The 26,234-nt window shown below is 47.8% G+C and overlaps 1 pseudogene; it reads right to left on the bottom strand.

Annotated features, from left to right (window-relative positions):
* Positions 1–5,673: 5,673 nt before the first annotated feature.
* Positions 5,674–23,997, bottom strand: LOC101439408 (butyrophilin subfamily 2 member A2-like; annotated as a pseudogene).
* Positions 23,998–26,234: the final 2,237 nt, after the last annotated feature.

Below are 26,234 nucleotides of genomic sequence, written 5' to 3'. Positions count from 1 at the left end.
AAGGCCCCTTATTAATCTTATCGTTGATTCATTAACATTGAACTCACACCCAAAACACCATAACGCACTTCTGAGCAAAGCTCACTGCAGCAGTTTGATATGGTTGTGGATTCCAAAAATAGAGATGGGATTATGTTTGTAATCTGGTCTGTACCTGGGTGTGATTAATTTAGGATTAGGGTGTTGATTGGGTCAAATCTTTAGGGTATTGTGTCCCCAACCCTGGGTGGGTGGGGAGTCACAGATAAAAGGCATGGCAAAGGACAGCATTGAGGGTTGCTGATGTTGGAGTTTGATGCTGAAGTCTTAAGCTGGAGCCCCAGGAAGTCAGCACACAGGGGAAAGAGAAGCAAGCCCCAGGAAGAGAGGGCGTGAGCGAGGAGAAGAACATAGGAATGGAGATGGCTCCTTAGACGCAGCAGAAACCCCAGGGAGACAGAGCCATTCACTGATAGTCTACAGCTGACCTTGTGGAGAGAGGCTAAGTCTACAGAGCCTCATAGTCTACGGCTGACCTTGTAGAGAAAACAGAGGAGGTGAGCCCAGAGGAACCCGGGAAGCTTGAAGCCTCACAGACGCAGGCAGCCATCTTGCTCCAACATGTGAAAATAGATGTTTTGAGGGAAGTAATTTATGCTTGTTGCCTGGTATCTGTAAACTACTACCCCAAATAAATACCCTTTAAAAAACCCAACCAATTTCTGGTATTTTCCATCAGCACCTCTTTGGCTAATACACACGCTTACATCTAATGTCACATCATATCACCCCTAAGAATCCAATAAATTCTCTTTTTTTAAAGATTTATTTTTAATTTATTTCCCTCCCCTTCCACCCCCCACCCCCACTTTTTCTGCTCTCTGTGTCCATTCGCTGTGTGTTCTTCTGTGACTGCTTCTATCCTTACCAGGAGTACCGGGAATCTATTTATTTTTGTTGCATCATCTTGTGTCACCTCTCCATGTGTGCAGCACCATTCTTGGGCAGACTGCACTTTCTTTTGCACTGGGTGGCGCTCCTTACCATGCACACTCATTGTGCGTGGGGCTCCCCTACACAGGGGACACTCCTTGTGCACATAACCACTGCGCTTGGGCCAGCTTCACATGGGTCAATTCCACTTAACCCAATAAATTCTATCCATCGGGCCAACTCCGCTTCCCCCAATAAATTTTTTATCAAGCAATTTCAATGACAATTGCATTATTTTCATCATTGGTGCCTGAAGCATTTCACAATTGTGCTCTTCTGTATTCTCCCTTGGATAAAGTATTTGGGGTTTTGAAACCTTGATGGTCCTTTCCAGTTTTGACAATGCTATAATCATTGTTTCAGATTACAGATTTCTAGATGAAGATGGTTTCTCACTGGAATTCATCGTAAAGGGTATGGAATCCAATCACCTCTAAAGTTTACATCTCCAAGAGCACAAACAAACAACCTGACACGGTGCCATTTCCAGAGGATCAAACTCAAAGTTTCTGTCTCCACCTTACTCTCTTTTCCCCCATTTTGTTTCCAAAAGAAAAGTGTTGTCAGAATGAGAAGGCTTGTTGCAGCTATAACTAAATGCCCCAGATGGTGAGGAACTTTGGGGAAGTTTAGGTTTTCTCCCGATTACATTGGGGTTGGCGTAGGGTGACTTCTTCCAGTCCCTTCCATCTCGGTGCTCGAATCCACACTTCCCTCCCACAGCAAAACTGGTGTCTTGAACTGCACCCTGACCTTTTCAGAAAACTTTGACCCATTCTAAGAGGGGAGAAGAGGAAGGCAGAGAGTCAATCAAGGATGTTATGTGAAGGGCTTCTGAGATAAAGAATGGAATTAAACAATGAGAGTTGATGTTTAAATCTTTCCAAACTGATGAAGGCAACATAGGAAATGAGAGAATGGGAGGAGGTGAGTGGGGATGGGGAGAGGTGAGTTTTAAGGGGGAAATAGCACTTTTCCTCTGGAGTCGCAAAACATGACAAAGTGAGGAAAAGACTCTGCCTTCTACTGGAGAGTCTCATGTCTTCCCTTTCTCAACTTCTCAAGATTTATCTGGAACTGGGAAGTCTGCTCAAGGAAATCTGCTTCCTTGAAGGCCTCTCTCCTTTATAAACTTTTATTTTTATTAACTGCCAGCTTCTTTGGAGACTAATATTAGCAGCTCTATGAGCTTTTCCTGAATAAGCAGGCAACTCTGGCCACAGGTCACTGCGAGGCAGGTGTCCCGAAGGGGGAGCTCTGAAGCTAAAGGAACTCAGTATCAATTCCACAATTTAGGTGTCATGGAAGTCTCTACCGCCTTTTCTTGTCCAAGAAAGGGCATTCACCCAGGAGGTGTCTTTGATGATCCACAAAGCGGCTCTATGAACAGGTCTACTTCCTCAAGATTTCAGCTCTCTGAGGTGGAGGTCTTCACTGCACCTACAGCTCTGAGGACCAGCCAGGGCCATCCACATTTTTGAGCTCTCACATGGACTTCAGGATCAGAGCCCAGGGCAATGAAGAGAGAAGGTGGCCTTATTTCTTTAATAGATTCCTCATAAACACCAAAGTGCATAACTGAAGAAAAGGAAGATGCACACACAGCGTGTCTAGGTAAACCATGAGTAGGAGCACGTGGGCATTAAAAATTGGAACTTGGTAGAGTGGGCAGAGCTTAGTGGTTGAGTGACTACTTCCCATGTACAAGGCTTACAGGAAATAGCGGGGAGGGGAGAGGAAGTTTGTGAGCTGACACGTACATGGGTGAAATCTATGATACAGTGGAGGTAAGCAGTCATGCAGGGAAGGGATAAAATGGGGACGCAGAGATATTACTGGGTGGGGATTTGTAGGCTTGAGCAGGGCTAGGGATGGGAGGATGGGTCAGATGGTCCAGGGAATTGGGGGGAAGGTTGGGAGGAGCACATGAACATGGGACATTGTTGAGTATGTGGTTGAAAGTATAATGCTGCAAAAACTCTTTAGAAAATATAATAGGGAATGGTAGCTTGTTTAAGGTTTTTAATGAGGGATATCTGGCACAGGGGCAGGCTTCTAGGGAGTGTGTGAGTGCTCATCTTGTCCTAGTGTGTTATATCACGGGGTGGAGACCCATACAATGAGTAGGAAGGTGTACCCCCATCCTGGGGAGCCTGATGTACTCAAACAGAGGGAAGGGTGTCTCTCCAGAGCATTGGTGGCTCCCAATGCAGGAGGACAATCTAGTATGTCAAGCCCTCAGCATTGTAGCTATGAATCTGGTCCTTCAAGCAGTGAAGCTTGGTTGTCACTGTGGGCCCTGAGGGGAGAGGAAGAGAAGAATAGAAGAGATAGAAGTGGGGTATAACTAGGTGGCAATGGAGGTGTTCCAAAAGATCGTGCAATGATGGAAATAGGACATGTGAAATTTCACCAAAAAGTTATGAAAGTGTATAGTCTAAAAGGTAAACCATAATGTAACTAAAAATTTAGTAAACTGTATAGTCTGAACTATAAACCTACTGTAAACCAAAAAGGAACCATGGTTAGTAGCTATGTTTCTATATGTGTATCAGCTGTGGCAAATATAACATGAACATGTAAAAAGATCATTGGTGGAGAATTGGGAAAAGGGTTTGATGTTGGATATATGGGACTCTCCTATATTGTATATGTGACTTTACTGTGTTCTAATACTTTTTTGAAGACAAAATTTTAAATTAAAAAGAAAAAGGATGTGGACACTGAGGAAGGAATGAAGGAGATTGCCTTGCCACTGTATATACAGGGCAACAGCTATTACAGTGATGAAAGGCAAAACGTCAAAAAGAAAGTTTTATAATATTTTTTATTTTTAATACCCCAATTTAATTTTTACTGTATTTCAGTTTTTCTAAAATAGTATGTATTCTATCTCTAATCTTGAAACCTATCATTTCTATTTCATTTTCCTACTAATGAATTTGGCAAAATAATAGGTTTCATTTTTAAGAAGTTTTGGATCACAGAGGCGTTCAACTATGGCAGGGGAGAAACACTGGTGTGGGAAAAATTAAAAATGAAAAAAGAATTTGGAACTTGGTGGAGCAGGTGCAGCTCAGTGGTTGAGTGACTACTTCCCCTGTACAAGGTTCCCCATTTAATTCCCAGTACCTCCTAAAAAAAAAAAAGAACTTCACACACTTGAGCAAAGAATACAGAAGAAGCCATCCCGGGAAACATAGCCTTGGAACATCTCCTAAAGGAGGAGCTTACACTTGAGGCGGCCTTTGAGATAGGGCAGGAGCTGGTGGGCAGAAGGGCGGGGCGCTCCTGCAGCCAGTGGGAACAGTGTGACCGGTGCTCTAGACTGGGGAGCTCTGGAGATGGGACAGATCCCTGTAGTTGGAAGTGATACAAGGAGGCTTTGACAAGGAGATGGAACAATTCCTGCTGGGTCTAGTGCCTTTAGTTAGAACAGTTCAAATAATATTATTGTCCTACCAAAAATAAGCCAAAACACACATACCCATAAACAACCCATCATCTGCTGTCTTAACAAATCAGCTATTTGCATATGATCCCAATTCTTTCAAGACTGTGTCCATTTGTGATTGCACGGTTGAAATTTTGGACTTTTAAAAAACATTTTTCCTACCCAATTTTAAAGTTGGATCCTAAATTATCTGAAATCCTAGCATCACCATTGAAGCCATCATGTTACCTGTCTAATTCAATTCCAGGATTCTTTATCTCAATTCTCACAATACAGTATGGGGACACATGGGACTCCCTGATATGTGTTTGGAGAGACACAAGGTCAAAACTATTTCCTTAATTATAGTAAGACATTATTTGTCATGTTCATTTTCTCACGTACATACAGTGAAGTTTTCTAGAGGCTACATGACCTGATATCATCACAGATGGAATGCAGAAGGAGGTATGAGAATCCAGTCTTTTCTATTAAGATAGATCGTAGCTTTGCCACACTTCTTATTAAAATTTAGTTTGCTTTGGAAATAAGTTATTTTCATAAACACGTGTTTATTAACCTCTAATTGATTTATTTTTATCTTAATATAAATTAATTCATTTTTCAAACTTTCTCAGATTCAATCAGTAATATTCTCAGACATAACCCAAATGCACAAAAACTCTTTGGAGTCCACAATACTTTTTAAGTTTCAAAAGCTTGAAACTGGGGAAAAGATGTAGCTCAGTGGTTGACCACCTACGAGGTCCTGGGTTCAATCCCAGATACCTGAAGCCACGCCTGAAGGCTGAGACTGCCCCTGGTGTGCTACAGGGACCCTGAACCAGGCCAGATCCACACGTAGGTGCCACCTTCATCCTTCTCCCCCCAGCTCTAGGCCTGGGAAGCTTTACTGTGTGGTCTGGAAATCTGGAGCTGGGTGGGGATGGGCCACCAGCTCCAAGGACCACAGTGTGACCACCCTCACAGCCGTGGCCCCTCCCGGCTCTCTGGCTCCCTGGTGGCCCCCTCCCCTGGGGCCTGCTGCTCTAGCCCTCCCCTCGCATCCACAGTCCACGGCACCAGTGCGCACTCGAGCTTCACCGCGCTGAACGCCTCACCCTGATGAGAAGCAGTGGGTTCCCGCAGGCACCTCCACGCACTGTCCCCCTTGCCTTTCCCACGTGGCAGCACCAGCCCCCCTGCAAGTGGCCCCTGCCACGGGAAAGCAACTCCCAGATCAGGGTGCAGCTGCGGCGGGGGCCTGGCGTGGGTGTCAGAGGGCCACCCAGGCGGGGTTCCCTGATGCCACCAGGGAGAGGGGCCCGTGTGGCCAGGGGCGTGGTGCCACTGGAGTCCAGAGGGTCCGGGGCAGTGGCCCTAGCGGCCGCGGCGGGCCCCCGCTCCGTGCAGCACCAGGCCGTCCTCGGGCACCGTCACCCCCTGCGCCCCCACGAACGCGGGGCACACGGCGAGGGGGCTGTCATTGGACATCAGGAGGAAGAAGGGCCGCAGCGGCCCCGCGAAGGCCGAGCGCGGGCACGTGTAGATGTGCGAGCGGTCCCGCATGTTGTAGAAGGACACGTCGCCCGCCTCGTAGTCCAGGAAGACGCCCACGCGGCCGAGCGGCTCGCGCAGCGGCAGCAGGAGCGCGGGGACGGCCAGCGGGCGGTACTGGCCCCCGAACAGCTCCAGGGCCCAGACGCCGCCGCCCGCCGCCACCTCGCCCTTCCTGGGCAGGTCGGCGCTGCACACGCCCACGGCCCACGCCATCACGCCCTCCACCTCCACCTCCCAGTAGTGCCGCCCCGAGCTGAAGCGCTCCAGGCCCAGGACGCACGGGCAGAGGTCGAACCTCTCGGGGTTGTCGGGGACCTCCTGCCGGCGGGTGCCCCGGAACACGCTCCTGCGGTCCTCGGACAGGAGGAGCTCGGGGTGCGCCGTGGCCGGGTCCAGGACCACGTCAGCTGCGGGGAAGTCTCAGGGTTAGCGGGGTGGGGGCTTCGGGACCCCGGGAAACCTTGTCCTTCCAGGTCCTCCCAGAGGCCCCCAAAAGCTGGTGGGACACCCCCATGTGACAGCCCTCTGCACCTCACAGAACTACTCCAGCTGCACTTCCTTCTCTGGGTGCAGGGCATTGCCTTTGGGGAAGGGCACCCGTGCTCTAAGCAGCTCAGAACATTTACCAAATGAGCCCAAATCAGGGCCCGCACTTCCTCCCAGCATTCTCGGGTCTGTCCCCTTTTCTAGTTGGGACACATGGTCCATGGGACCCTCTCTAGTTGGAAACCTTCCAGCTGGGCTTAAGCCAGGAAAGAGGCCACATCCCTCCCATGAGGCAGTGAAGCCTGTTTTCACATCCTCCACCCCACCCCTGCAGAGCAGTTCCAGCCCATGTCCCAGAGCCCTGACTGGTGTCGTCACGGGTCCCCTGGGCGCCATCGTTATGTGACCCCATGACAAGTGATTCCAGTGACTGACAAGGGCACCCTCCAGAGGTTCAAGGCAGACAAACGTCCCCTGCCTGCTGCCCGAGATTTGGGGGGATATCACCCTTCAGTTTTGCTCTAACAGCCCAGGTGTGAGGACCCCAGCTTCATCTCCTCTGGGAGTAGGAAATGCATTGGACTCCTGGCATTCTGCACATGTCTTAGTCTGCGTTTATTACCTGTGCCCGCCAGGTCATTACTGTGTTAAAACGATTTTCTCCTTTCTTCCCAGTGAAATGTCTGAAGGCTACGTTTTGAAATTCACTTAGCTAAAGGGGAAAGGCTGAAGTGCCAAAGGGGAAAGGCTGAAGTGCCAAAGGGGAAAGGCTGAAGTGCCCTGGTATCTGGCAAAGCCTGGATTCGGAGGTGCTTATGGGCAGAAAGTATAAAATCATGAAACGAGAAATGCCCCTGGCAGGAGGCAGGGGTAGTCGTGGGAAGCTCTCTTCTCTGTCCCCTCATGGTCTCTCTGCAGAGTATCCCAAGTTCTCCTGGGAGCAGGAAGGCATTCCTGGCCAATAATTATACATCCTTGAGAGGGGTGTGAGGAAGCTTATTGCCTTCCCCCAACCTGGCTCTTCAACTGTGTTCAGACTCTACCACCTTCCGGGTTAGAAACAGCTAAGCCAGTGCTGTCTTCTTTCAAATTCATCCCTGAGCAAAGAGCAACGACTACTGAAACAGAAATGGCAGGCCTCTGGTAAACAAGGATTAAACTATTGTAAAAAAGAAAAGTCTGTCAAAAGTAAACTGTAAGGTAGATTAAGAGCTGCTGGAATTCCTCAGCATCAGAGCTGGGATCCAGCACTGGGTGGCGTGACAGTTAATTTCATGTGTTAGCTAGGTTAGGTTATGGTATCCATTTGTTTGTCAAGCAAGGCCTGGCCTGATGGTTACTTTGAGGGTGTATCATAGATGGATTTGCGTCTGATCAGTTGACTGCATCAACATCTGATTGCATCTATAATCAACAAAGGAGACTGGCCTCAAAAATGTGGAGCCTCTCCTCATCCAATCAGTTGGAAATCTTAAACATCATAACTGAGGATTTCAGAAATCTGAAAGATGAATTTCTGCCTCTTCTTTAGACAACCAGCTTCCCTTGGGGAATGCAACTTCAGCTTTATTGGAGTTTCCACCTTATGGCTGCACGATAGCGTAGGGACTGGCCATATTTCCTAATCACCTTTGTTGGAATTTCCACCTCCTGGTCTAGCCTACGGAATTTAGACTTACCAGACCTTGCAGTCACATGAGCCAGTTCCTGTAATAGATCTCTTAATGTACGTGTTTCTATTTCTCTTGAGAATCCTGACTGCTATGGATGGGAACTGCTCTCTGTGGCCCTCCAGCCAGTCTTGGATCCCCTTTAACGTGTGCTCATGGCTGGTGGGTGGGAGGAAAGTTGGGATCTGAGGGAAGGTCAAAGGTGCTCACCTGTGTGTAGGAGGGTTCTTCTCCACCCTGTAAAGGGACAGAGGGGGACATCAGAAGACAATGGCTAACCAAGGAGAATGCAATCTGCAGGGAGTGGTTCAGAAAACACTAAACTTATGCAATTCCTCTTGAAGTTGCTTTGAAAAGGAAACAGAAATAAATGAACGTCCTCCGTAGAAGAACCAGGAGACTTAGGTTTGTATAAATGATGGAGGACGGGCCCTTTAGGAACTGCCCCCACCCACACCCCTGCCCCATGCCTAAGGAATTGGCAAGGATCCAGAAAGGAGGATGACTTGGGGGCTGGAATTATCAGCTCTCCTTCAGGACACAGGAGTGCTGTGTGTGGCCAGAGAACGAAGGCGGCGTTTGCAGGATGTGGAAAGCCAGCGCCCGTGGGTTAATTACTGGTATGTGACAGTGCCAAGCCCATGCCGCTGCCTCTCTTCACTGCCTTCTCTGTCCCTGTGCTCCTGCCTGTCTGAATTGCACCCTCTGTATGGCTGTGAACCACCCTCTTAATGTTTACCTTCTGTTAGACATTTTTCCCACAGTTTCTTACATGCAATTTCTTTTTATTCACTTTCAACCTCCTTTTCCTTTTGGAGTTTCTTCACGAGACAGCCACCTCTGTCCATGAGGAGGATCAGGGTGGGCAGGATGACGGCCAGAGCCACCATCCAGGGCGATGTGCTGGGCATGAAGGATTCTGCAAGGGGAGCTGGGGAAGGCCACTTAGCCAGAGCCGTGGGTGAGCACAGCCCTCAGGGCACATCTAAAGAGTGCCCTTGGGTCCCCGGTCTGGTGGCTTCTCCCCCAGAAAGAGAAAGAGACTCATGGTCTGCGCTGGCTCACCCCACAATGATGGCCAGACCTGGGGTCCAGAAAATCAGAAATACCCGGACTCACTAAGGGATGGGGCCACGGGAATAACAGCTGAGCAGCGCTGCCACATCCCCACGGCCACCACCCCGGGACAAGCCACCGTCACATCTTGCCTGCAGTAGTGCGATGCCCTCCTGCTTCTGCCCTTTGTTTCCACAGCCTGTGCTCACGGAGCAGGGAGAACGTGTTCTTTCCTGACCATCCAAGCTTCCTGGGGGCCCCTATCCCCTCCTTCACTTTAATTTTCTAATAGTACTTATCACCATTGGTATAATACACATTTTATATTATTATTAAATACATTGCTCTCTGCCACTCTCTAGAATGTGAGTTCCATGACGGCAGGGATCTCTGATTTATCCTCGGTTTCTAGAACAAGGCCTCGAGCATAAGAGATGCTTTCTAAGTATTTGTTGAATGAATAAATGAGTGTCTGCAGATAGGGACTTTCCCCAGCTCTGTCCCTTGGGAATTCCCTGAGGATTTAGCAGCCACCCATAGCAATCACCATTTATTATGATTGTTCTTAAATCTTAAAAAATTGGCACAAGACAAGGACTGTCATGAGAAAAATTGTCAGATTTACCCGCAGTGAAGAGGCACCTCTTCATGGGTTTTTAGAATACTTGTTCTCCCCTTCTGACAAAGGGAGCAGCCTCAGCTCAGCCTACAGTCCCGAGCTATTTGGGGTCCAGTACCCCACCCCACCCCCTATCAGGGCTCCAGTCTCTTTGCTGAGGATCCTGGCTCACCACAAAGAGTCTTCAGAAGGCAGGGAGCTTACCTGGAATAAATATTCCCGTTTCCACCTTGCAGCTGAGCCGGGTGTTGTGGATGGAGCAGAACACGTTTCTCACAGAGTCATCTCTGGTGATCACAGCCAAGGGGACGGTGAAGAGGCCGTCAGCGCCAGCAGTGTAAGCTTCCTCCAGGGTGGGCTCCATGCATGGTGCTGTGGGTACCAGCCAGCAGAGGTACACTCCAGCATGATGCCCCCATCCTCCTGGCCCTTCATCTCCACAAGGGGCTTGGAGCCCAGGCCTGGGGAGGGAGACGGGGGCTCAGCTGAAAAGGCAGGGGTGTCCTGGAAGCTCCACTCTAAGGGGAGAGCCAAGGGGAGGAGGGAGAGCCAAGGGGAGGAGGGAGAACCAAGGGGAGGAGGGAGAGTCAGGCGGCGGCTCCTGTGAACCTGGATTGCATGGCCCCCATGTGCCTAATCTCTGCAGAGGAAGAAAGGAAGGAAGGAAGGAAGGAGGCAGGGTGGGAAGGAGGAGACAGGGCGAAAGAAAGGAAGGAAAAAGGGAAGGAAGCAAGAACCCTGAGGTCAGGACAATCCCAGGAGAGCAAAATGCAAAGAAGCTGTGAGATCTCCAAGGCCAGGGACGAGCACTGCATGGTAGTCTTTCTCCATCACACTTCCAAGCATTTCTTGGCCTCCTTACACGGGCTTTTTGCCTGATTCATTTCATCATGGGCTTTAATTTCTCACTTCTGAGTGGGTATGTCCATTCAGACCTGAAAAGGCATTTCACTTTCTTCTCCTGAGAAAACTTCTCAGTAGCCTTGGCTTCCTCAAGCTCTAGAATAACACAGGGACTGAAAGCTCCCGGCCAGCAGAACCCTGAGACCCTTTCTGACCGGAAGACCCCGCTCCATCTCCTGGCTCAGGGCTTCACAGCACCGCAGCTATCTGCGGCTGTTCTTTTGGGAGAATGGACAAAGCTGGCCTGCTGAGCCAACACTTAGCCCTGTATGGAGATGTTTGTCCACCAGTCACTCAATTAGGCGGTTTTCTTATTGTCCTCCACAACATCCACCTACTAGAAAGATCTGAATGTCCTGGGGTCCTAAAAATAAAATACTGCCTCCTCCAAGTCTGTCATCAGAACAACATCATCAAAAGCCCTAAGAATCCCTAAGCAAAATGGGGTATATGCAGACAATGGGATTTTCCAGCCCTGCAAAGAGGAAAGAAGTTCTGCTACATGAGGCAGCACAGATGAATGCCGAAGACATCATGTTGACTGAAATGAGTCAGACAGAAAGGACAACTATTGTAAGAGCATATTCACATGAAATAATTAGAATGTGCAAATTCACAGCATTGGAAACTAAAATACAGGTTCCCAGGTTCCCAGGTGGGAGTGGGGAATGGGAAGATAATGCTTAATTGGTAGAGTTTCTGTTTGGGACGATGGAAAAATTTTGGTGAAGGATGGTGATGAGGTAGTACAACAGCATACATGCAATTAACACTCCTAAATTGTATGCTCGAAAGTGGTTAAAATGGGAAGTTTTAGGTTGTATTTGTGTTAATAGAATAAAAATATAAAAACTCATAGAATGGTACAACACAAAAAGTGAACCCTAATGTAAACTACGGACTATATTTACTAGTAGAATGATAATAATATTGTTTCATCAATTGGTACAAAGGTACTGCACTAATGCAAAGTGTAAGTAATAGGAAAACTGTGTGTGTGTGTGATTGGGGGTGGCTAGGAATATGGGAGCTTTATTTTCTCCATGATTTTTCTCTAAACCTACAATTGCTCTAATAAAAAATTAAAAAAAAAACCCAGACTATAACCAATTAATTAACTTAAACATTAGCTGAAAAAATGTCTTGTGAATCCAGACTCTTCCTAACTATATTCTATCTTTAAAAGGATCTTCAATAAAAGTGAATAACAGGTCATGAAAGGCTGCAAAACATGGTCCTGGTCATCCAAACCTCTGTTGAGTAGTTCCTTTTTCAAGCCTACCACCCAAAATTATAGCAAAGACAGGAGATCAAAGCAATCACTTAACAGTTCTTGCTGCTCAGTCCATTTTTTTCTAAGAAAGAGAGAGAAAAACCTAGTTGGATATTTAATGGCTCATACAGAAACTCTGCAATGGAATAAAAAGCAAAATAACAAATGAGAAAAAAATGGTTCTACCCAACATTCAACCTGGTTCAATGAGGGCAAGCAAAAGACAATAGACTTAGGGGCAAACCAGCCAAACAATCAGCCAAGCCAACTGAAGAAAAGCACAAAAGTTTCTACAACTATCCAATACAGCATGGGCAGGAAAGAGCAGTTATGTTTGCAAGAAAAGAATAGAAGGTCCGTATCACACATGACTCAACCTGCTACGAAGACAGGACCAACCACGCACAAGGAGTGCACCCCATAATGACAGCCACCCAGTGTGAAAGAAAGTGCAGCCTGCCCAGGAATGGCGCCACACACAGGGAGAGCTGACACAAGATGATGCAACAAAAAATAACACTGATTCCCGGTGATGCTGATAAAGATAGAAGCGGTCACAGAAGAACACACACAGAATGGACACAGAGAACAGACTACTGGGGGGCCACCGGGGCTGAGGGGGGTAAGGGGAGATAAATGAATGAATGAATGAATAAATAAATAAATAAGTAAATAAATAAATAAATCTTAATTTTAAAAAAGGCAGGGGCAAGGCCCAGAAAGCCTCCTCCATTCTGTATCAGTCAGAAGCAAGGTTGTGCTTCTGAGTAACAAAGACAGGATCTTCTGGGAAAGGCACACCCTCCCCAAACCTCCACCGCCCACTGAGCCCGGCAGGTGCACGGCTCACTCCCTCACTTCCTTCTAGGTTTTGTTCAATTCCATCTTTTCAGCGAAGCCATTGTGGTCTTGACCATCCTATTTAAAATGACAATGTCCTCCCTGCCCAGCACTTCCTACCCCTGTTTCCTGCTTTATTTTTTCTATGGAACCCATCACCATCTGCCATATTATGAATTTTACCTAATTATTTCACTTATCACTCTGTGCTCCCTCCAGAACATGAGCTCAATGAGGTTAGTGGTTTTCCTGCATTTTGTTTGCAGGTTTCTAGAAGAATGCCTCAAATATAGGAGACACTTGTTAAGTATTTGTTGATGGAATTCAGGAGTGTCTATGATTAGAGGAATTCCAAAGACAAATTTTTCCCTCACTAAAATTTTGATATCAGTCATTCATGTTTTTCACTCATTCATTTAACAACTTTGCCACGTACCTACTGGAAGTCAAGCCATTTGCTAGATGTTGGATATGGAGTAAGGAATAATTGCTGGTGTTAGATCTCATTGGTTCTGATTGTGGTTTGGGCTATAATACTCTTAAAAGTGTGTGTAGGAACAACACTATAAAAGTACGTATATACTATAAAAAGTACCTTTTTAGTGAAATCTACCAAAAATGTTCAGTTCACCGGGGCACATGGTTAGATGAATACTTCTTCCCAGACAGTGAGGTGTAGCTCTGTACCCAATGAAAACATGCTGACCTGGGTGCCATGGGACTTATAAAGGAATATTCTTAGCATCATTTTTTATGGTAGCGCAAAGCTGGAACCAACTTAAAAGATGCTCAAGCACAGAATGGATGAATACACTGTGGCACAGTTGCACAATGGAACGTTAAGCAGCAATTAAAAATCAAGAAACTACAGCTACACATAAGCACACTAATCAATCTCAAATATACAATGGAGGGTGAAAAGAGGACAGATAGAAAATATACTGTGTGACTCCATGTAAATAAAATTCAAAAACAGGCAAACTAAACTACATATTTTCAAAGATAAAATTTTTGGGGTAAATCTATAGAGAAAAGCAAGGGAATATCACTTTAGAAGTCAGGACAGAGTTTACCTGTGAGATGGGAGGAAAGGGGCTGTGACTGAGAAGGGACAGGAGAAGGCCCTGTTCTGTTGATGGGAATAATGGTTCCTTGAGTTACACTTCATAATTATTCAGTAAGCCAAACATTAATGTTTTATTACATTTTCTGTATGTGTTTTATAGTTCACAATAAAAACATCTAATTCTAAAACATGTTACTGAGAAAGGTCCTTAGAGATCTTTAAGGAGGTATTGATATAGCCTGTGCATAAATTCAAGATTGTTTCCAAGTGTACCTACTCCCCAAAATGTCCAAATAAGTAGTATAGGCCCTACAGTCTTTGACTGTTCAGAAGGGATGTAAGACTGAAGGTGTATTCAAGGTTGCATCTAGATGGAATGTGGAAGATATGCTAAATCCAAGCTGTGGAAGATATGCTAAATCCAAGCTGTGGAAGATATGCTGAATCCAAGCTGTGGAAGATATGCTGAATCCAAGCTGGCTTGCAATGTGGGGAACATGTAACTTACCTGGAGGAAATAACCTGTCTGATACTCAGCTCAAACACTGAAGAAACTAAACAAAGTTCTGTTTGCATACCATCACCCTTTGTCTCCCTAATCTTAAATCTCTGTATAAAAGAGACTGAAAAATGCTATTTGTGGTTCGGTTTTTATTAGGACAAGAGTCCGCTGAGCCTGGCCGGTTAAAATAAACCAACTTCCTTCTCAGAGTTCCCAAGTCCTGGCCTTCAATACTGCGCACACCCCACTTCTCTACAACATTTTGGGGGCTCGTCTGGGATTGCGCTGAGAAGTTCAGAGGAGGCAAGAGTTGTTTGCCCCTCCTGGACATATCTGAGGAGGCTGGGAAGGTGCAGGTGAAATCCAGCCCTGGGCACCCCTGGACACCCCATTTGAGTCCAGAAAGAGGTTGTGGTCTTCACTGGAGCCCTCCTGGATGAACCGGAGGCACCGGAAGGTTTGAGAGACCCTGAGAATGAAGCAAGGAGCTCCGAGTGTTGGACTGGTAAGACCCCCGGGGGCATAGTGCAGGAAAAGCCTAATTCTAAAATTAGTAAGGAGCCTGATCAACTCTCAGAGGGGAAGCCCTAATACTCCTGAGGATACAGGAGGAAGCCGTCTCCTCTCCAGATCCAAGGAAAGAAAAGGGGGGTGGTTGGGTGTGTGTGGTTGTGGTGCGTGAGAGAGATGCAGAAAATCATTTATGCGGGGCGAGTGCAGAGTCCTGATCCACGGTTCTGTGGTGACCTCATACGATCAAGGGCAGTGTGGGGGGTGCCTGCAAAGGGATCCTCTTTCATATCGGGGGCTTATACCTATCCTCTAAGGTCAAGAGGTGCCGAAACCTCCCGCGAGGGATGCAGCCAGAGACGGACGAAGTGTAAGGCTTTAGTGACTATTGTGCACCGTCGGCACAGGGTGTAAATGGGAAACACACACAGTAAAACCCCGTTAGGCTGTATGCTGAAAAACTTCCCCGTGCATTCCGTGAAGATGCGTACAGCATAAGGTTTCAGCCAGGAAAGCTTAGGATGCTTTGTGAAATAGAATGGCCAACTTTCAGCATGGGCTGGCCCCAGGAGGGCACTTTGGATCCCCAGATCATCCATAAAGTCCACGATGAAGTAACTGGAAATCCAGGGCATCCAGACCAATTCTCCTACATCGATGCTTGGGAAAATGCTGTAAGCCAAAACCCACCTTGGTTAAGGAAGTGTGTGACTAAGGAAGCTAGAATTTGCTTAATACAGAAACCAAGGAGTGCCATCCCAGGGACCAAACAATCACCATGCAAATGACCCAGAGAAAGTGTGCCCCAAATCCAGGGCTGATCCACCCATTTTAGAAGGGCCATATGAACATGAATTTCTGCCGCTTTATGCAATGACTCCCGCCCAAGCAGTACTGAGGAATGAAAATGAGCTTGTCTCCCTAAGCAGTGCCCCATTGTCATCATCCATGTGGGGAAGTGTGATGCCCACACCATCCCTGCCACTGCTTTTATCGCCATCAGAGAGGGCACCAATATCATTCCGGCAGTTGCCTTTATGGCCATCTGCACCTGAGAGCCCTATGACATTCCTGCAGAAGCTTTTACTGTCTCCACAGCGGTCTTTGGCACCTTCCACAATGGAAAATGTAGACCAGCTGCTTTTACAGCCAGTTGCCCCTGGCAACGCCACTGCAGGGCTGCCTATCAGTCAGGAAGAAGCCTCTGGGAGGCAGCAACTCAAACCACAGGGTGCCCTGGGGGCAGAGGGAGCAGAGAGAAGGGCTGCCTTCCAGCTACCTCTCTGTGAAGCCAGGACCCCAATCTTTTATGATGCAGATGGCCAGGTTCAGGGGGGATATCGGATGTTCAAATATGAGCCCTTTAGGACAACGCATCTATTTAAACTGGAAAAGCCACACCCCACCATTCTCAGAGAAGCCTCAGGCCATGACAGACCTTTTCCAGTCCATCATACAGACCCACAAACCCACCTGGGCTGATTGTAAACAACTTGTAATGACTTTATTGAACTTTGAAGAGAGAATGCATGTCACACAGGGAGCTCTAACCTGGCTTAGAGGGCACCCACCTGAGGGAACTTTGGACAGTGATCAATATGCCTGCCTGCAGTTCCCAGAGGAGGACCCCCTGTGGGATGTGAATAGCGCCATCAGGTTCAACCGACTAGAAACATCCCATAGGGCCTTAGTTGAAGGGTTAAAGGCCGGGAGCCGCAAGGCAGTGAATATGGCAAAGACCAGTCAAATTCTACAGGCCTGGATGAGAGTCCTGCTCAATTCTATAAGAGACTGTGTGAAGCGTTTTGTGTATACACACCCTTTAACCCAGCCGTTCCAGAGAGCCAAACAATGGTCAATGCAGCATTTGTTACCCAATCACAGACAGACACCTGAAGAGAGCTGCAGAAGTTGGATGAGTTTGCTGGAATGAATATCTCTCAGCTCACGGAAGTAGCTCCTAAGGTCTATGTTGACCATTATATAGAAACAAGAAGGGAAGAAAATAGAAAAATGAAAAAAAAGGCAGATCTTCTGACAGTGGCAATTGTGGAAAAATCCATTCCTGTGTCAAGGAAAATAACCTGGCAAGTCCCAGCCCCAAGGAGATGGAAAGGCCCACATCTAGGGTGAAATCAGTGTGCATACTGCAAAGAGGATAGGCATTGGAAGTGAGAGTGTCCCAGCTGGCTACTTGACCCTGCCTCTGCGGCTAAAACATTAGCCAGAAAAGCCAGTGGGGCCTCACAACCCAAATGCTGGGTCCAAAGAGGTTCAGAAAAGAAACCTGTAGATTGGATAATTGGGCTGGCAGGAATGGAGGACTCTGATAGAGATTATTAGGACAGACCGGGTGCCTATTCTCTCGGCGCTGTGGAGCCTATGGTCAGAGTCCAAATTGGGGGCCACACCATATATATGATGGTTGACACTGAGGCTCAACATTGTGCAATGACCAAGCCAGTTGGGCCTCTATCAAAAAGACAAATCTCTATCATAGGGGCAACTGGCAAAAGTGCCCAATGGCCCTTCCTTCAAGCCAGGACCTGCAACACTGGGGAAAGGAGGTCACTCACAAATTCCTTTATCTTCCAAAGTGCCCAGTCCCCCTCCTGGGTGAGACCTGCTATGTAAACTACAGGCTCAAATTACCTTTGATGCCACAGGGGAATCCACACTGACACTGGGGCCACAGGACCCTCCAAAAATAGTGCTAACCCTTCCTCTTCAGGAGAATGGAGACTGTTTTGCCTCAGTGAGACTGACCAATCCATGGTCATGCAGCTCCCCATTGAAGATTTGCCTGAAGTATGGGCAGAGGGTAACCCAAGGGGGATGGCACATGACATTCCTCCAATTATTATTGAAATAAAGCTTATGGCCAGTCCAGTAAGCATAAGGCAATATCCAGTTCCATGCAAAGCACAAGGAAAGGTCCAGCTACATATTCAGAGATTACTGAATGAGGACATATTGAAGCTGTGCCAGTCTCCCTGGAACACCCCACTCTTCCCTGTTAAAAAAGGTGATGGAGATTACCGTCCAGTCCATGACTTACGAGCAGTTAATTCGGCAGTCATAACCATTCATTCTGTGGTTTCTAATTCTTATACTCTTCTCAGCTTAATGCCATCATTGGCAATCTACTTTTCATGCCTAGATCGTAAGGATGACTTCTTCTGCATTTGGGTAGCACCCTAGAGCCAGTCAATTTTTGCCTTTACATGGGAAAATCCAAACTCAGGTGAAAAGCAGCAGCTACATGGATGCGATTGCCTCAGGGATTTAAAAATGCACCCACTATTTTTGGACAAACCCTGGCCAGAGAACTCAAATCCTTTAAAGCAGAAAGCCATAATTGTTTTCTTCTCCAATATGTAGATGACCTCATTCTTGCAAGTCCCACCTATCAAGACAGCGCTGTGGGAACCCATGCTCTTTTAAAGTATCTATAGCAAAAGGGCTATCGGGTGTCTAAGAAAAAAGCCCAAATCTGCCTACCTCAGATCAAATATCTATGTTATAAAATAATGCAGGGGCACTGTGAATTGGGACTTGAAAGAAAGAAAGTAATCTGTAGTCTCCCTGAGCCTAATACCCGCCGGAAGCTGAGAGAGTTTCTTGGGGCAGCTGGATTCTGCCACAAGTGGATCCCCAATTTTGGGGTCCACACATGCCCTTTATACGAAGCCCCAAATGGGGGAGATCGTATTTTCTCTGGGAAAGCCCACAGAAAAATGCTTTCACTGTTCTCAAACAAGCTCTAATGGAAGCACTGAGCCTCAGACTTCCAGACCTCACTAAGCCACTCTGCCTCTACGTTCACAACCGCCAAAGCATCGCAGTAGGAGTACTCACTCAATACCTCGGTTCCTGGCAAAGAACTGCAGCGTATCTGTCTACACAACAGGACACTGTAGCCCAGGGATGGCCCCCATGTTTGCAAGCCATAGCAGCTACAGCCATGCTTACAGTAGAAGCTATAAAACTAACTCTTGGGGAGCCTATAATTGTCCGAGTTCCCCATGCACTAATTACAATCTTAGAAACCAAAGGGACACATTGCCTTACTTTCAGGTGCCTGGTTAAATATCAAACCCTATTATGTGAAAATCTGTCCATCCAGTTGGAACTTGTCAAAACCCTAAATCCAGCCACCCTGCTACCCATGGAGCCAGGAGTTTCAGCCCATAACTGCCTGGAAACATTGCAAGAAGTATATCCCAGCCAGCCAGACCTTCAACAACAGCCGCTGGCAAATCCTGACATGGAGTTCTTCACAGATGGGAGTAGCTTTACGCAGGACAGCAATCGGTGAGCAGGATATGCTGTAGTAACATCTGAAACCACAGAAGAGGCTCAGTGCCTCCCAGATAACACATCAGCACAGAAAGCTGAATTCATTGCCCTGACCCGAGCCCTGCAACTTGCAGCTGGAGCCAAAGTTAACATCTGCACAGACACCAAATATGACTTTCTTACCCTGCATGTGCATGGACCCTTATACAAACAAAAGGGACTCATTAACTCAGTAGGAAAGAGCATCAAATAGGACACAGAGATTCTGGAGCTACTAGAAGCAGTTTGGGAGCCTGTCAAAGTGGCTGTAATGCACTGTAAGGGACACCAGACAAGGCACAGCCCCATGGCCCAGGGAAATCAGAGGGCAGACACTGAAGCAAAACGAGTGGCATGGGAAGGATCCCTATCTGAAAACCTGGCCACCACTCTCATTTCTCAACCTCTTAATTATCAGAACCTCCAGCATACACTGCCTGCTCTCATCCCACAGCCTCTGAGTCACCAAGAGCCACAATATACTCAAGCCAAGAGAGAATGGATACTTTATGAGGGCAGGACACAAGGGGAAAATGGATGGTGGACATTGCCTGATCACAGAATGGTTGTGCCACAAATATTAGCAGCAACTGTAGTTCAAGACTACCATGAGAACACACACTTGGGAAAAACCCATCTTAAGGAAGTGTTAGAAAGATTCCTCTACATCCCAAGACTAGTTGCTATCACCCATGCTGTATGCCAACGGTGTGTGACATGTGCAAGGAATACCCCTCGCCAGGGGCCCACAGGAGCCCCAGGGGTCCAGAGAACTGGCCGTATGCCTCTTGAAGATCTAGTAGTTGATTTCACTGAAATGCCACCATTCGGAGACTATAAATATCTCCTAGTCCTTGTTTTCACATTTTCTGGCTGGGCGGAAGCCTTTCCCACTCGAACAGAAAAAGCTGAAGAAGTAGCTGAGGTTCTCCCCAGGGAAATCATTCCTCGCTATAGCTACCGCTCTTGATTGGCTCTGGCAATGGACCTGCCTTCATCTCTGAAATCACTCAAAAGATTGCAAGGGCACTGAGCATCCAATGGAAACTACACACCACTTACCATCCTCAGAGCTCAAGAAAGGTAGAGTGAATGAACCATACAATAAAGACTTATATTGCCAAGATTTTCCAAGAAACTGGGCTAACATGGGTGCAAGTACTTCCAAGTGCTCTCCTACAAGTTCCAGCTAGTCCAAGCTAAAAACTAAGCCTAACCCCTTATGAAATCATTTTTGGGAGGCCTCCTCCCTTAATCAGAAATATATATGGGGATCTCAGAGAAAGAGAAAACTTATCAATAGCTTAGCAGATGATCATCTTAGGAAAAACCCTACATAACCTGCATCACTGGGTCCAAGAAAGGGCCCCCATTAGCTTAAGCAAATGTGTACACCCATACAAGCCAGGAGATGCAGTTTGGGTCAAGGACTGGAAGTCAGCTCCACCATCCCCTCAATGGCAAGGACCCTATCTTGTCATTTTATCCACCCCCACTGCAGTTAAAGTAGCTGAAATCACCCTGTGGATACACCATAGCCCAGTCAAAGGTGTGTACAGTGGCCCATGTCAACACCACATTAATATATCATAGTCATTACACCTGTCAGTTTCAGGGAATCTCCTATAGCGTCTGTAACGCATCTGGCCAAATAACCTGCTATGACACTAGATCCCCAACAGTCTCCCGTAAATGGGAAATAAGAATGCTTGATCAAAATAGGGAGCTACTTTCCTCTACCCCAGTCACTAGCCAGAAACAACGAGTGTCTCTACTATTTGACGCATGTCAAGTTATAGACTCCGGGATACCATGGAACACAGATGGCGGAGGGCTCAGCTGGGAGCAGATGTATACCCATAACAATAAATACATGTGCGCTCCAGAAATGGGAAGTGCAGCCCAAGGGGGGTGGCTTTTGGTGCAGGCACATAGGTGGATACTACTTCCCCTACTGGTCTTGTGTCACCTGGGCCGCCTGGAACACAGACACAGCTAAACAGCCATCCTCACCAAGGGTATGGCCCCGGGTAACTGTCCATGCGGTCAATGCAACCCCTTAAACGTCACCATCCTTAAACCTGAATCCTGGCAGACTCAGGGAGTCCAAATGGGCCTCTGCATTGATGGTAAAGGAATAGACCCAGGAGCCGACATCTGGGTTGGGTATCAGGAATGCCCACTCACAAGTAAAGCCCATTCTGTGCTCCACTCCTTCTATGAAGAAATGCAAAAGCTCTTTTACATCCCACAAACAGCAAGAAACCTCTTTGTAAGCCTGGCTGAACTGGTAGGGACAGCCTTAAATGTCTCCTCATGCTACGGATGTGGAGGTACTAATATGGGAGACCAATGGCCCTGGGAAACCAGAGAATACAATTACAGCCAACCATATAATGCAACTGACCTCCCAGCTGTCCCCCGAGACAGTATGTGGCCCTTGCAAACGACTGTCATAGGAAAATATTGTGCTTCAAGGGCCTGCCTAAGCCCCTCTATAGCCTAACAAGTACAGGGGGAATATTCCAAAATTATACCACAAATACAACAGAGCCTTGGGGAACATGGAACGAATCTGACCTCGTTCTCATAAATTGTACTTTCCCCAAATTAATCACAGTGTGGAACTCCACCACAAAGGGCCCCTTTACTGCCCCAAATGGTTTGTACTGGATTTGTGGGAAGGGTGCATTCTGACAACTTCCATGAGTCTGGTGTGGAACTTGTATGCTTGGTACAATAGAAGCCTCCTTCTTCCTCATTCCCTTAACAGTAGGGAAAGAGAGAAGCCAGAAAGTATTTCAAAACATAAGAGAAAAAAGGGCTGTCACTACCTGGGGAGGTGAAGAATGGCCCCCTGAGCATATAATCCAATACTTTGGGCCAGCAACTTGGGCAGAGGATGGTATGTGGGGTTATCAAACCCCTATCTATGTGCTAAACTGAATCATCCGCCTACAAGCTGTGGTAGAGATAATAACTAATGAAACTGCCCATGCACTAAATTTACTAGCCCAACAGCAAACTAAATTCAGGAACTCTATCTACCAAAACTGTCTTGCCCTAGACTATCTCTTGGCAGCTGAAGGAGGAGTTTGTGGAAAGTTCAATCTGTCTAACTACTGCCTTGAATTAGATAACCCTGGAAAGGTTATTGATGAAATTACAAGCAAAATAGTAAAAATTGCTCATGTCCCAGTACAAAACTGGAATGGCCAGAATTTAAATAATCCCTTTGGAAGCTGGCAGTCAATAGCAAACAATTTCAAGCTTCTACTGGGAATAATGGCCTTCTTCATAGGAGCATGCACCATCCTCCCATGCCTCCTCCCTTTCATCATAAACAGAATGCGCAGCCTAATAAATGGTATAGTCAGAAGGCAAACAGCTGCCCATCTCATGGCTCTATATACATACCAGTCAGTCCAGAGGGACTCAGACAATAGTGATCCCAAAGATTAATAACTTAAGCTCGGTCTCAAAGGGGGGAATATGATATAGCCTGTACATAAATTCAAAATTGTTTCCAAGTGTACCTAGTCCCCAAAAGGTCCAAGTGTATTCAAGGTTGCATCCAGATGGAATGTGGAAGATATGCTAAATCCCAGCTGTGGAAGATATGCTAAATCCAAGCTGTGGAAGATATGCTAAATCCAAGCTGGCTTGGAATGTGGGGAATATGTAACTTCCCTGGAGGAAATAACCTATCTGATACTCAGCTCAAACACTGAAGAAACTAACCAAAGGTCTGTTTGCATACCATCACCCTTTGTCTCCCTAACCTTAAACCTCTGTATAAAAGAGCCTGAAAAATGCTATTCGGGGCTCGGTTTTTATTAGGACAAGAGTCTGCTGAGTCCGGCCAGTCAAAACAAACCAACTTCCTTCTTTGAGTTCTCGTGTCCTGGCCTTCAATACTGCGCACACCCCACTTCTCTACAACAGCATGAAACTGATCTGAGGCTGGAGAGCAAATTCAGAGATAGACAGATGACAGGTCAGTAGGGGTTCAGGGTCTGTGTGTGTGTGTACATGTGGAATGGGGAGTGGGTGCAGAGTTTCTGCTTGAGGTAATGAAAATGTGTAATGGATTTGGTGATGGTAGCACAATACTGTGAGCATAATTAATAACACTGAATTGAATGCTTGAAAGTGGCAAAATGGGAAATTTTGAATTATGTGTATATATGTCGCTATAATGACAAGGAAAAAGAGTAAACAGACCCATCTGTGGGACTGAACATTGCCCCCTGCTGCAGGCCACTGCCAGGTCCGTGTGAGCTCCTCAAGCTGTGACGCCCGCGGCCTGGCAGGCAAACCTGCTCCCAGGAGCACAGGGCGAGCAGCGGGGATTCCAGCAAAAACCGCTGGTCTGCAGTGGGGTGAGCAGGGAGCCCTTTCCCCAGGAGTCCCACTGTGCAAGGCCATCTACCTGCCACCTTGAGGTGCACGATGGCCTCATCGTAGGACGTGCCTTCTTGGAAGTAACAGCGGTAGTCGCCGTCCTCGTGGGCTGTGACGTTGTGGATGACCAGCGCCGCGCGCCCCCGGCCCAGGCCCGCGCCCTCGAGGCTCGTCCTTCCGCGGTACTGCTGCATCTGCTCCTCCGGCCGCTCCTGCCCACCCCTGTACACCAGCACGGCGGCGGAGGAGTGGGTGCGGAACCAGCGCACCTCCATGGCCTCGGCGCTCTTCTCGGGGGACAGGTGGCAGCGCAACGTGCTGCTCTCTCCCACCATGGCCAGCACGGGCTCGGGAGGCCCCACGACGGTGAACACTACGGTGAACACTACGGGACACGGCTTCTCTCTGGGGTTGCAGGGGTGGCCTGGGTGAGGGTCCTGGGGGCGGCACCTCTGGGTGGGGTTGTGAGGCCCATGAGGGGAGACCCTGTGCCCACAGGGGGCTTTTCCTCAACGCCCCAGGCCAGCACAGTGCCTGGAAGGTAGTGGAAGCCTGAGCTTTGAAGTATGGTGGCCACTAGCTCCTCAGAATTGAGAAGTACTGATATGTAACATAGATATAGTATTTTAAAAGCTTAGTATATTTTAAAAAAATCTAATGGAAAATTTCTTCCCTTAATCCAACGATCCAATAAAAATGCTTTGCATATGTTGGGCTAAATCAAATATGCCATTACGATTTATTTCATGTGTTTACTTTTCTGAAGGCGGTGCCTTACTTTCGAATTTAAAATTACACAGGAGGCTGGCATCTGGGCCTGTCACTCTATTTCTAGGGGGCAGAGCTGATGGACACTCAAGGAAGATGCCCGCAAGGAGTGGATGGGCCCGGGCTCCTCTGCTTTGGGGACTGAGTGCAGCTTTTCCTTTCTGGGAAGGAGCAAGTGGCATGAACCCCTACCTGAGAGCTGGCCAAAGGCGCTGAGGAAGAGGAGGAAGAGAAGGGCGCCCTGTGGGGAGACGCGCAGGGAAGCGGCTGGCCCCATCAGCACCGGACCTGGGCCCCCTGGGAGCATCGGCGCCACGTCTGCCCTTCTTCTCCCGGCTCTGGTACCTCCAGAGAGATGAGTCATCAGACCTTCCAGGACACACGCCAGGACCCTCATGCCCCCTCCCCCCCAGGTGGACCCGGGAGGCTTCCTGCCCTGCACACCCCATCCCTTCCCCCCCTCCCCAGGCCGGGGGAGCCCAGGCCCAGACCCCACCTTCCCTGCGCAGCCCCCTGCATTCGTGCCCCACCTGGAGCTCAGCCCCCTTACCGCGCAGGGCTCCTCTCCAGGTGTCTCCCCTGGGGCCCTAAAGGACGAGCTTCCCGTTGCCCCCAGGCTTTCTAACGCACCCTGGACACAGTCACAACCAGAGAACCAGCCTTCCCCTCCCGCAGGCGTGGTGTCCCAAGCTGTGTGGCTCGGAGGTGTCTGCTCTGTGGTCGCCAAGTTCAAGGTTCCAAGGTGGGGCTCCCACCCTCAGCCAGGGCTGCGGGCCAGCCAGTGGGGTCCAGGGGCCTCCCATCTCTGCTCTCCTGGGTTCTGCACCCATAAAAGGAGATATTTCCTAGGGGTGCTGTGAGTGATGAACAGGGAGTGTTACACTTGAAGTACTTAGCACGGCACCTGCCCATTTCAAGTTCTAGGCCAATGAGCCTGTTATTCCAATCCCTGTTCTCTCGATTTTGAAAAGTCCATTCATTTTTCTGCAGCCCAGTTTTCTCCATTTGTATAAAGAAGATAAACAGAGTGATTTATGGGGATAACACACCTAAGATAATTTACGGACCATTGTTAGTAGTATTGGAATGCTGTTTTAACAATTAAAATAAGTTTCACAACAATGCAAGATATGGGTGGTACTGACCCTCATGGGAAGCCTATAGGTGAAGCATGATTGCTCTGTAAACTCACAACCTCTCTAATAAAAAAATGTACTAAATATAAAGATAAATAAATAAGTAAAGGACTTGTACAAAGAACACTATACAACAGTGCCAAAAGAAATCAAAGAAGGCCTAAATAAATGGAGACTATCCCATATTCATTCTTTTAAAAAGAGGATAATAAAGGGGAACCAAAGTCACAGAGTCGTTACGTGGCATGATTGAAGTAATGGGAGCCAGGAGCTTCCAACATGCGACGGGCAGCTTGGTGGGCAGCTCGGTGAGGGCGCGGTAGTCGTTCACGTTGGTCAGCCCCATGGTCCAGCATCCGTTCTCGGGGGTCATCTTAACCCAGCACTTCCTCTCCACGTTGTCGCTGCACACCCCGACGTGCCACTCCTTTCTGTCCCCACCTCCTCCTCCCAGGAACGTCTCCCCGCTGTGACGCTCTCGCTGCCTCCAGGAGGCATGGCAGTGCTGCAGCCTCCGGCACATCCTCGGGTGTGCCCTTCTCTAGTGTGTTCCCTGTGTTAGCACAGTCAAACCCAGAGAACGGTCTTAGCCCCAGTTTTCAGATGAGGAACAGGAGGCTAAGGGACGTGGGTGTCACCTGAGTTGGATCTATGGAAAGAGCATGCAGTGTTAAAAGGAAGAGCCACCCATCCCAGGC

This window comes from Dasypus novemcinctus, chromosome 22 (genome assembly GCF_030445035.2).
Source record: "Dasypus novemcinctus isolate mDasNov1 chromosome 22, mDasNov1.1.hap2, whole genome shotgun sequence".
NCBI classification, from domain to species: domain Eukaryota; kingdom Metazoa; phylum Chordata; class Mammalia; order Cingulata; family Dasypodidae; genus Dasypus; species Dasypus novemcinctus.
The sequence above is the reverse complement of the archived record's forward strand: the minus strand, read 5'-3'. Positions and strand labels throughout refer to the sequence as shown.